General features: G+C 43.1%; 1 protein-coding gene across 4 annotated transcripts in view; it reads left to right on the top strand.

The window, feature by feature from the left end:
* The window catches only part of LOC143280016 (adhesion G protein-coupled receptor L3-like), a 152,051-nt gene that overhangs the window by 59,054 nt on the left and 80,497 nt on the right, over positions 1 to 12,500 (top strand). Inside the window, exon 1 of one of the 4 annotated variants that reach the window (XM_076584464.1) lies at positions 9,796 to 10,100. The exons of the other annotated variants lie outside the window; for them this stretch is intronic. The gene's annotated coding sequence lies outside the window, so the exon portion shown is untranslated. Of the gene's footprint in view, positions 1 to 9,795; positions 10,101 to 12,500 lie in introns of those variants that run through there. 4 annotated transcript variants of the gene reach the window in all.

Raw genomic sequence — 12,500 nt, 5'->3', positions numbered from 1 at the left:
TACTGTACTGTACTGTACTATACTATACACTACTGTACTGTAGTTTATGTGGCTGTGTATGTGTGCCGCGTGTGCGTGTGTGTGAGTGACACAGAAAGAGAAAGCGAGACACAGATCGAGTTTTTGATCCTTGTTTCCAAAGACGAAGTTTGCAGCATGTGACAGACAGACAGACAGGGAGAGAGAGAGCTAGAGAGAGAGAGAGAGAGAGAGAGAGAGAGAGACAGACAGACAGACAGACAGACAGACAGACAGATAGGAAGACATAGACAGAGAGTTGAGAGAGACGAGAATTACACAAACAGACCGAGACAAAGAGAGACAAGAAAAAAGAACAACAGCTATATATGCATGCACCTCTTTCACATTATTCAAAAACAGGCAACGAATAATATCACATCAGTATTAGGAAGAGGGAGGGAGGGGCGGGGGTGTGTGTGTGGGGGGAGGGTGAGGGTGGTGATGGTGGCACTGACCGGCCGGGGAATCGACCCCCAAACCTTCAGTCCGGCGGCCTGCCGGCGGCCGGGGCCGGAGCATGCTGCACCACTGAATAGAAGTTATTACCGTCGCCACGCCCGGCAGTTCCTGGTCACGTGCCTTTCGTTGATTGGACAGCTTTGCTGTACGTGCGGTTCCTCTGTGGGAAGCTGTGGTTGTTCAGCTGTTTGGCTTCACTCACTACACATGGGGGTGGTTGTCGGTGTCTGGGCATCACATACACACGCTTCCTCATACATGACGTACGTGGTGGTTCCCTTTCCCTGTGCACGTATTCTGCACGTGTTGTTAATAATAACATTGACACTGATGGCAAGGACGTCTCTAGTCTCGGCTGGTTATATAATGGTCGACATGAGTCGGAAACCTTTCAACTGAGTTCTTGGTGAGAGCAGTTAATGAAAATCCGCGCCATTCATTGGTAAAAGGAAGGACTGCCGGTCTTGAAAACTCAGGTTCGCGTACGTTCCATAGGCGCTCGTACTAAGTTGTGATTTGTTTAAACAGTATTTTATTTGCAACATGTCACAATACAACACAGATATCGATGAACAGGACAACAAGAAAATCTTACATGAAGTCCTGTCCTGATACATGTACATACTGAATTATGTGACGGATGTGATCATAACTAGAAGTTAAGACGGTGATCATGCATGAGTTTTGAAACAAAACTAAGCTGAGATATAAATAAAGCGAAAGAAAGTGAATAATAAACGTGTGGTGGAGAAAGAAGTCAATAGAGAGAGAAAGAGAAGTACCAATGCTGGGGCACAAGCACAGCAAGACCACCAGACTGAACTTGGTCGACAAACAAAGCGGCGAAGGCCAACCGTCCCGCGAAAAAAAAAAGAAGAAGAAAAAAAAGAAAAAAAAAAAGAAGAAAAAAAAGAAAAAAAAAAGTTCTGAATGTCGATGGTGCGTAAGTTGTATGTTGACGAGAGCAAGATTTTCGGTTTTGTGTGTATGTATGGGAAGGGAGTGGTAAAGGAGGGTGGGATGGGGGGTGGGGGGTGAGCTTTTTTGACAATAACCACACCCCTTCGCCTAAAAAAACAAACAAACAAAAACAAAGATATATATATATATATATATAATAGATGAATAAAAAGGATGCTTTCTGGAGCACTGAATGTGAACTTGTCATCCCTCGGTACATAGCGAGTTGGGTTTTGATTTGTTGTATTTGGGTTTTTATTTTTGACGGTTCCAGGTCGGGTGGTGCAGGACTATTTACTCGGCTTTTGCCACCTGTGTTTTCTTCACGTGGCTGATAAGAAAAGAGAAGGTGGGGTGGGGATGGGGGGGTGGGGGGGGATGTGGGAGAAAGGGGGTGTGGGGGTGGCTTGTGTCAAAACGCCGGCATCCCTGAGTCAGTCAATACCAGCAGACTGACCATACTGACCAGCACAGTGAAGAAAGGTTGACAAACACAGGAGAGTTCGGCCAGTTTGAAAGCTGTAAGCGATCCGGAAATGGACTTCACAACCATGTGATTTTCTCTTTCTCTTTTCTTGTGTCGCATGCACTCAGACACACACGCGCGCGCGCACACACGCACGCACACACACACACACACACACACACACACACGCACGCACGCACGCACGCACGCACGCACGCACACACACACACACACACACACACACACACACACACACACACACACACACACATTCACAAGAACGATCCGGAAATGGAATTCACAACCATGTGATTCTCTCTCTCTGTCTCTGTCTGTCTGTCTGTCTCTGTCTCTCTCTCTTTCTCTCTCCGTGTGTCACACACACACACACACACACACACACACACACACACACACACACTAAAGAAACCTGACGTCTGTAATTAAAGTGACAGTTGTCGGATGCTATGAATTCACACACACACACACACACACACACACAATGTGACACAATAATAGTGGCATCAGGACTTGGTTTCGTGACGGTGTTTAGGCTTGGAGTTTCCCACCTGTCAAAAACAGACCTGGTCAAAAAAAAAAAAAAAAAAAAAGTCCGGCTTCCAGTCCCTCCCTCTCTATCTGTGCGTGTCTGTATTAACCTTTCACGAGCTGCCATTAACCCCTCATCCCAGTCCAGTCCCATCCGCTTCATTCCACCTAGCCTGCTCTCGCCCCTCCTCGCTCTCTCTCTCTGTCTCTCTTCTTTCCTCCTCCCCCTTCTTTTTTTTTTTTTTTTGTGTGTGTGTGTGGCTCTTCTTTCCCCCTCCCTCGTGGCTGTTTCCTGTCCACGGCCACATCCCATTTCCGACAGTAACCTCCTATTTCACCTCCCTTTTGAAGAAGACAGGCCTTTTTTTTTCTTTTTCCTTTTTTTTCTATTTCGGTGACAAAAAAGGAATTCAAGTAGCACTGTGATGGTTGTCTACCATCCAGGGATGTATTGCGCCCGCCCCCCCCCCCCCCCATGCCGCCGCCCCCCCGTTCCCCCCCCCCCACCTCCACACACACCCCGGCCCCGCCCGTCGCCCCCCGCCACCCTCTCCCTCCCCCGCCACTTGTCTCCAACGGTGATATTTCTTTTTTGAAAGGAAAGGCACACACATATTAATTATACACAACAAGTTGGACTGACAAGTACAAAGCAGACTTGAGAAGCATAGCAGCAACCAGTAATAAAGCCCAACAACAGCAGCAGCAGCAGCAGCAGCAGCACCACCACCACCACCACCACCACCACCACCACCACCACCAACGACAACAATAACAACAACAACAACAACAACGACAACAGCAACAACATCAACGACAACAGTACCAGTCGTTTACTTTTACCACCACAGAAACTGATTTAGAAATATACGTTGTAAGCCTTCAGAGGTGGGTGAGTAAGGTGCAGCATAACGTGTAAACCGTTCCACTTCAGTTCATTAAAAAACAAAGAAGAAAAAAAAAGCAAACAATAATGATGGAGGGTTGAGGGAGGGAGAGGGGTGGGGGAACACTCCAAAGAACTCACACTCAAACCTTCCTTCAAATGCTGCAGGCATCCACCCCCACCCCCCCCATACACTCCCCCCCTCCCTCTCGGCCCCCATGCCTACTGTAATTACATCACCATTTACCTGTTACTTATTACCTTTCGTCATCTTAAAAACCCACTCGAGTAAGGTGCAGCATAAGGTGCAAAACTGTTCCACAACACTACAAAAAACAACAACAACAACAACAAAAATCACCACGAAACAAAAAAAGAAAAAGAATAATGATTAAAACAACAACAACAACTCCAAAAAACATTCTCAACCTTCCTTTAATCGCTGCAGTCATCCTCTCCCCCCTCTCCCTCCTCCCCACCACCTCTGCTCCCCCCCACCCCCTGCCTACTCTGATGACATCACCCTTTATGTATCATTACCTTTCGCCCCCTTGAACCCACTTACCCCCCCCCCCCCCCCCCCCCCCCCCCCCCCCCGTCTCCTCTTTTTAGCCCGAGTCCTGCTCCCAGTTAAAAAAACAAAACAACAACAACAAAAAACAAAACAAAAAAACAACAAAAAAAACCGCAGTTGTCTTGGCTTTTTATTACGCAGGCAGGGTATACGTTGTCTCACCCTAGTAACCCCCCACATCCCTCCACACACACACACACTTAAACACAGACAAACACACACACACACACACACACTCACACACATACATATATACAAGTGGCCAGGCCACATGCTCCTACTGTCACCCGTCTCACGGTGCGCTGAGACTTAAAATAAAATATGTCTGACTCAGTGGAAAAAACACTCAGTCTGTTTCGTTGTGTGTGTGTGTGTGTGTGTGTGTGTGTGTGTGTGTGTGTGTTAACACTATCTTATTTCAAAATGTCACAATACAAAATACACTGAACTCGACAGGCAGCCAAGAAAGTTTTTTTTTAATGAATAATGTGCGTGGTGTGTGTGTGTGTGTGTGTGTGTGTGTGTGTGTGTGTGTGTGTGTGTGTGTGTGTGTGTGTGCGTGCGTGCGTGCGTGCGCGTGTATGTGTGAGTGTGTGTGACATGAGTTGGGCGTCGGTCCTTTCCGTTCAAGCTAGTCTGGGTGTGCCGGTGAAACAGACATACATACATACCTATACACCCCGGAGTAACTGAGCTAGACTAAAGCCAGTTAACATGATGATTCTCTATCTCCGGTGGTTATATATGTGCCTTTTAAGTTTTTGCATTGAATGGTATCCAAGTTACATCAGCGTTTTTTGCACACGCATAGTGTCATGAAAAAAATAATCTTGTGTCTTTAAGTGGTTGATGTTCTTATGTAATTATTTTTCTGTCAGTTTTTTTCTTTTATAACTTATTGTATCATCATATTTATATATCGGGTGTCCCCCAAAAAGTGAACCGCTTTTTGACAAGTATTTTCTCAGTGATGGAGAAACCGAATTCATTGAAAATGTTCACACATAACCCAACTGTAGTGCGTATTTTAGCGATAAGTCTATTTACAGTGACATGACTCCACCCCTTGCCTGGAAATTCCTTTACGATCCTTCTTCCACCCCAGCCTTTCTCCTTGAAAAAAGTGTTCAATGGTAATCTTATCACTTTCACTCAAAGTCATGGTTGATCTTTCCAGTCTGAGACTTTGGACAGAACTGATTTTGGATACAGACGACAGTAACAAAAATCAATAGACTTGACACCTAGACAGGCTATTTTTAGACTGATTCTGATTGACAGATGCCAACACCTGGCAGCTGGCATGAACATGATGAAGGTCACATTGCACAGCTCTGATACTGGATTTTTTGACATGCTGTTTTGAATTTGACAATACTTGCATAATTTGCGTCCGAACTTTAAGATATTTTGCAGACTTGTTGATGATACCCTACGGTTACTGTGTGGACATTTTCAATGAATTCAGTTTCTCTATCACTGAGAAAATACTTGTCAAAAAGCGGTTCACTTTTTTGGGGACACCCGATATATTGTTTATCATATGCGCAGTGTCGTGAACGAAAATAAGGAATGTGTTTGAAAGCCGCGTTTTTGTCATCAACAATATAGAGGGGCGAAAATGCCTCGCCAGTACAAATGAAAAACAAAAAAGTTTGTCTCTGATATTTCAGTGTGATGTTCTGATCGTGATGTAAAACACAGAACCATTGATCATGTGATTCGTAAATAACAGTCAGTTCAAACCCATTCTCGAAATAAATGGAATTGACCTTCATTTCCTGGTTTCATGTCTATTAATAACCTTGCTTCATAACTTTTTAAAAATTGTCTATTTGTTTTTGTGTATTTTTCTTCCTTCTTCCTTCCAATCATTTTTTTTCTTACCTTTTACACTCCAGTCTCCCCTTTCTGTTCTCTTTTTTCTCTCTCTTTGTTATCATGTCTATTGTACAATTGTGTGTGTGTGTGTGTGTGTGTGTGTGTATGTGTGTGTGTGTGTGTGAGTGAGTATGTATTGCACTGAATGGTGATCAGCAGGTGTTTAGTGTGCATGGCCCATCAAAACAGAAAGTAGTGAGATGTCATCACCCTTTCCTCACATAGGCTTTCCTGTTCACACTGTCCTCTTCTCTTCACTTGACAACGGGCCTATGGTCCGAAACGTCGTGTAAAAACAAAGAGGATTCAACTACCACCCAAAAGGTTTTTTTTATTTTTTATAAACTTTAATTTTTTGTCTTTGAAGAATCCTGCAGTCATTTTTGTCTTCTTCCATGTCTATTGTAGTTCAGAATTGTTTGTCAATATGGGCGGGGAAAGAAGGTGCGTCGGCTGTTGTACCTTGAGGGACACCAATCAGAAAGAGCTTCCGTTCGCATTTGTCTGCGGTCATGCGGCTGCCGGTACCATGCAAACAGGAGAGAGATGGAGAGAGAGAGAGAGATACGGATACGGATGGTTTATTCAATAATAAGGCCATGGCCCCTCATGAAGGGGGTACAGTGAACAGTAATTCACAACAATAAAGGCATACTAACAACAATACATGTCAGTAAATGTTCAACGACAAGCTGAGAATACACAACAAGTAATTAACTACATAATGTATTGCGTTTTTTAAACACTTTGTACAAGTAAACAGCAAACTGTTTTGTAATGGTTTCGTTTGTCGATGACATCAACAAAACAAGTCCAAATGAAGTTGGGCGTGTGTAATACTTTTGTGGAATTGACTGGGATCTAAGGTCTTCCAAAGCAGGGCAGCATAACACAAAGTGAAGTTCAGTTTCTTCAGAACATCTACATAATGGGCAAATAAGATCACAAACACTGAACTTACGATAACGAAGACAATGCAGTAAGATAGATATATATAGAGAGAGGACACTGAACACTGAAATGTTTAATGTCATTAACTGTACAGCTCTAGTGACTGCTCTAGTGACAAGTGGGGGGTACAAATCAGAACAATAACGGTGAATGCAATTAAACACAAAATGGAAAACAAACAAACAAACAAACAAACAAACTAAAAAAACCCCCACAAAACCAAAACGGATTTGGAGTCAAATAAACTAATATGAGACATGATGAGACATTTTGACAATTTACTGTCGTTAGCTAGAGAGAGAGAGAGAGAGGGAGAGAGAGTGGGGATGAGGGGGGTTCAGTGTGTGTGTGTGTTTTTGTGTGTGTGTGTGTTTTGTTTTGGTGTATGTGGATGTGTGAGTGTGTGTGGATGTGTGAGTGTGTGTGTGACCTAACCACTCATCCTGTACACACATTTTTTTAATATATATCTCCAGTTCACACCGTTTTGGATCCCCAATGATTATGTGTAAAGATGATTGATTTATCAGTTGTTCATCAGTTAATAATTTCTATTTAAAAAAAAATCTATGTATATTCGGCCAGTGGTTGATTTCCTGTCTTCTACTTTTTCATCATCTTCATCTTCATCATCATCATCATCTTCTTCTTCTCTTCTCTTTTTCAGTTCAAGTAATACAAGAAAAAAAATCGTGTCAGCGCATTTATATGACGATCCATCAAAAATCCCTTGAAGCAAAATGGCATTGAATTGACAAGAAATGCTAGAAAGAAAGAAGAAAAAAAAAGTGAGGGTGGGGGGGTGGGAGAGAAAAAAAAAGTCTGATTGGCATGTTTACGACACTGAAGCTGTTTTAATTGCGTATTTAATAATTGATTAAAGTGAAAGGCGCGATCTCTTTACTACCTCCGTCCCCCCCGCCCCTTTCTCTCCTCCCTTCACTCCATCAAGTCTTCAGTTGTCCCCCACCCCTACCCCTCCCCCCACCAACGGTCCACTCTTACTCCCCATGTTTTCCTTCCGACAACCACCACCACCACCACCATTACCACCACCACCACCACAGCGGGCATTAATTCACTACCATCACCATCACCACCATCTCCTCCTCCTCCTCTTTTTAGATTGATATGGAGACAAGACGAGACAAGACAAGACCAATTCGTTTATTTTCGAGGATAATAGATAAGCACTGGCGCGCTTTTTTTTTTTTTTTCGTCCAGTCCCCGCCCCTGAAACAGGGTCCACACTACATAATACTACATTATAAATGTCTTTGCATGCACTACACAATGCTAATTAAAGTCATAGCATGCGAATTCAATACTACATAAAGGCATAAGCATGGTAATGATCACACACACACACACACACACACACACACACACATATATATATATATACACACACACAGAGGCACAAGCATGGTATTAATAAACGACATAGGAAAAAAAAAGGAAGAAAAAAACCCCACTTAGAACACACACAGGCATAAGCATGGTATTAATAAACGACATAGGAAAAAAAAAGGAAGAAAAAACCCCACTTAGAACTCTCTCTCTCTCTCTCTCACGCACACTTACACTTACACACACATAAGCATACATTCTGTATGTTAACAAATACTAATGTATACAAATGAGACACACACACACACACACACACACACACACACACACACACACACACACACACACTACTTCAGTCTTTCACCTCTCCTCCCTTGTCCAAAGAAAGCCGACAGACAGACAGACAGACATCGGTGGTGATGGTGATGGTGGTGGTGGTTGGCTCCCGAAGGGTCAGGGGTCAGGGCGTCAGGGGTCCTGACATGACGACCAATCAAAACACCACTTCTTGTCCCTCCCTCTCCCTCTCCCCTACTCTCTACCTCTCCCTCCCCTTCCCTTCTCTCTCACACACACACCACTCCCTTGTCCTTGCGGCGAGATTGTTGTTCGTCAAGGCTTGAGAAAAGACTTGCTGTTTATCCCTACGACTGCTGCTGCTGCTACTACTACTGCTACTGAGTGCACTCAAAAGGTCTGTGGCCTCCTGTGGACGGTGGTTCTTGGAAGAAAAGGAAGGGTGGTGGTGGTGGTGATGTGGGTGGGCGTGTGTAGGGAGGAGGTAGAGGTGGTGGTGGTTGGTGGCGGGTAGGGGGGGTGTTCTGTTGGTTGGGCGGGGCCGGGGTTGGGGGTGAAAGGAGGGAGGAAATTAAGCGGGAGTCGGATTAGAGTTTGTGTGTGTGTGTGTGTGTGTGTGTGTGTGTGTGTGTGGACGCACGCACGATTGCACACTGCACACACACACACACACACCGGCATTACCTGAAGTTGGTATTGAAGTTGGTATTCCAAAGTGACAGTTAATGGATAATAATTATGAAATGAGTGAGTGAGTGTGTGAGTGAGAGAGAGAGAGAGAGAGAGAGAGAGAGAGAGAGATGGAGGGGCACACACACACACGCACACACACACACACACACACACACACACACACACACTGACAAACAGACACACAGACACACACAACGTGAGACTTGTCTTTCTCTCTTAGCGCATGAACATGTGTACGCGCGTGTGTGTGCCATTGCGCACGCCGGCGTGTGCCCGAAGGTCGCTGGACAGTTAGAGCTAACATGGCTGGCTGGCTGTCCTGCTGTGATGTTTGTGCAAGCGACAGTGAGCGGCAGTGAGCGGCAGTTTGGAGAGAGAGAGAGAGAGAGAGAGAGGTAGGGGTGGGGGAAGAAGGGGGAGCTAAACCATTTACAACAGCTTTGGCCTTCGGACGACAGACCAGCAGTAGTATAACATAGTGTAGTGGATCAGGTTTTAGTTGATGGACCTGGCTGAATACATTGTTCCCCCCCGTCACCCTTCAACTCACTTCTGGGCGGCCAGTTTTCTCTCCTTCCTCCCCCCCCTCACCCCCCCCCCTTCCCCATCCCCCTTCCACACACACACAACAACAACAACAACAACAAAGACCGCCATCTGATACTGAGTGGGTGTGTCTCAGTGAAGTGAACAGCTCAGGCCCAGAGCCGCTTTTGTCAGTTTTGAATTCAGGTGTTCTTTGTCTTCACATCTTCAACGTGGCTGAGGAACTCTCAGCCCAGACTGCCGGTGTGACATTTCTGCGGCGGAGTGTCGTCAGCTGCCGGTAAAAAGCGTTGACTTCAGTCGTCAATCTCCGCCTCTCGTGTTGTTGTCGCTCCGTCGCTCGGACAGAGTTTAGAAGTCCGCGGCCAGTGCTAGACTTGACCGCAGGATGTGAATCGCTGCAGATGCTTTTTGTTCGTCAGTGTAACCAACAAACAGTTATAAAATGCGTTGCCAGGTGTATACAGGTAGGTGAGGTTGGTTTTGTTTATGTTTTATTTTATAGCTTTCAGCAGTTGTTTTGTTTAGATAATTATTATTACCCCCCTCCCCCTTTTTTTCAGTTGTGGCTGTCTGTATGAAAGGGGGACCTTTAATACTTTGTGTTAAGAAATCATTGGAAGTTTTTTGTTTTGACTCTTCGTTGTGTCGCGGTGTGTTTGCCGGGGTACTCGTGCTAGAGTTAGATGCTATGTTGTACAAACACAGTGCAGTGTGTAGCAGCAGTCTTTACTGTTGTTGTTGTTGTTGTTCTGGGCGCAACAGATTCTCTCTCTGCTGTCTCTCTCTGTGCTGTCTCTCTCTCTCTCTCTCTCTGCTGTCTCTCTCTCTCTGCTGTCTCTCTGCTCTCTCTCTGCTGTCTTTCTCTCTTTCTCTCTGTGCTGTCTCTCTCTGTGTGCTCTCTCTCTATGCTGTCTCTCTCTCTGCTGTCTCTCTCTCTGCTCTCTGTGTGTGCTGTCTTTCTCTCTTTCTCTCTGTGCTGTCTCTCTCTGTGTGCTCACTCTCTCTCTCTCTCTCTGCTCTCTCTCTCTCTGCTCTCTCTCTCTCTTATATTACTTGTCCAAGGTTTCGTTTCAGTCGGCCGTCTGTTAACGTGAAGAGTGAAGAGTCACTGAGTGGAAGTTACAACTGACTGATGTCATTTCGTGTTTTACTGTCCGGCCAAAGCTTTCACTTTTTGGCCACTGAGAGATAACGCCGGTGAAGAGCGCAGTCTGGAAATTCCAAAATGATTTCTTTTAGTGTTTAATCGATTGTCCAGAGCCGGGTTGTATGAAGCGATCTGTGCGGCAGCACCGCTAGGGAGTTGGCTTAAAGTGAAGAATATTCAGTCCTAAGTATATGGAATTTACTACCGTGACCGTGGAGTTACGATCATTTTTTTTAATAATGAGCAAACTTAAGTTAGGGACATTTTTGATAATAAGCAAACTTAAGTGAGGGACATTTTTATTTATAAACAAACTTAAGTTAGGGATATTTTAAATAATAAGCAGAGTTTAGTCAGGAACGTTTTTAATGATAAGCAAACTTGAGTTAGGAACATTTTTAATAATAAGCAAACTTAAGTTAGGAACATTTTTAATAATGAGCAAACTTAAGTCAGGAACATTTTCAATAATAAGCAAACTTAAGTTAGGAACATTTTCAATAATAAGCAAACTTAAGTTAGGGACATTTTTAATAATAAGCAAACTTAAGTTAGGGACATTTTTAATAATAAGCAAACTTAAGTCAGGAACATTTTTAATAATGAGCAAACTTAAGTCAGGAACATTTTCAATAATAAGCAAACTTAAGTCAGGAACATTTTCAATAATAAGCAAACTTAAGTTAGGGACATTTTTGATAATAAGTAAACTTAAGTTAGGAACATTTTTAATAATAAGCAAACTTAAGTTAGGAACATTTTTAATAATGAGCAAACTTAAGTTAGGAACATTTTTAATAATAAGCAAACTTAAGTTAGGAACATTTTCAATAATGAGCAAACTTAAGTTAGGAAATTTTTAATAATAATAATAATAATGAATACTTATATAGCACACTATCCAGAAATCTGCTCTAGGTGCTTTACAAAAACGCTTTTAATAACATAAAACATTATATCTATGTTACATACACACACCAAAATGTGACCACACACACACACACACGCACGCACGCACGCACGCACGCACGCACGCACGCACGCACACACACACACTGCATACATACATTTTAACATACATGTGTATCTAACAGCTACCGTAACACATACGCACACATAGGCAGGCACAAACTTACATAAACACACGCACACACAATACACATTCATATACATGCATGTAGTTATGTACACATACATATGTATACACACATAGTCAAGCACACCTAACGAAAAGGAAGTGGACCTGCCACAATTGAACTTATTGCTGAGGGAAAAGGTGAGTTTTGAGACGAGATTTAAAAGATGCGAGGGAATCAGAATGACGGAGGTTATCAGGGAGCTTGTAATGAGCAAACTTAAGTTAGGAACATTTTTAATAATAAGGAAACTTAAATTAGGAACATTTTCAATAATAAGCAAGCTTAAGTCAGGAACATTTTCAATAATAAGCAAACTTAAGTTAGGAATATTTTCAATAATAAAGAAACTTAAGTCCGGAACATTTTTTGATAATAAGCAAACTTAAGTTAGGAACATTTTCAATAATAAGCAAACTTAAGTTAGGAACATTTTCAATAATAAGCAAACTTAAGTTAGGGACATTTTCAGTAATAAGCAAACTTAAGTTAGGAACATTTTCAATAATAAGCAAACTTAAGTTAGGAAGATTTTTAATAATAAGGAAACTGAAGTCAGGAACATTTTTAATAATAAAGAA

The sequence above is a fragment of the Babylonia areolata genome, chromosome 3 (assembly GCF_041734735.1).
Source record: "Babylonia areolata isolate BAREFJ2019XMU chromosome 3, ASM4173473v1, whole genome shotgun sequence".
Taxonomy (NCBI): Eukaryota; Metazoa; Mollusca; class Gastropoda; order Neogastropoda; family Buccinidae; genus Babylonia; species Babylonia areolata.
This window is presented reverse-complemented; position numbering and strand designations above follow the sequence as displayed.